Below are 591 nucleotides of genomic sequence, written 5' to 3'. Positions count from 1 at the left end.
TTTGGCTTTGGAAAATAAACTACATGCTCTATTGTTCCTATAATAATAAATAAAGTACATGTTTTGCTCAACCAACACTCGAAAACTGAAAAAATATGCAAACAAAAAGCTTGAAATGAGGAATATTACATTTTACATGTATAACATTTTGTATCAGAGCTGGAAACACAACCTTTACAATGGACAGTACCACGGTAAAATTGATAATACCATCCATCACTATCACTCTACCACAGTAGGTCTTTGTAAAGGAACATTCAGTTTTCACTGATGGTTATGTTGGAGGCTGTTGTTTTATTGCGTTGTTGATCTGTACTACGTTACACACATGGATGTTTATACTTTTTGGTCTAGCTAAATTGATTAAGTCAAGGGAACCTAATAATCTGGCTCGTCAGTGTGTTTACTACTTGGTGAATCATACCACTGTAAACCAATATTGAAATCTTTAAGCTATGTGATATGTTCTTTAGGCATTACAGGGCGCTTGGTGGTAGTGTAAAACCTTCTTTAAAGGGTTAATGGGGTTGTGAATATGTTAATGTCAATTTAATTATGTTATCTCAATCAAGGATCATTCATTCATGTTTT

The sequence above is a fragment of the Epinephelus moara genome, chromosome 3, assembly GCF_006386435.1.
Source record: "Epinephelus moara isolate mb chromosome 3, YSFRI_EMoa_1.0, whole genome shotgun sequence".
Taxonomy (NCBI): domain Eukaryota; kingdom Metazoa; phylum Chordata; class Actinopteri; order Perciformes; family Serranidae; genus Epinephelus; species Epinephelus moara.
The sequence above is the reverse complement of the archived record's forward strand: the minus strand, read 5'-3'. Positions refer to the sequence as shown.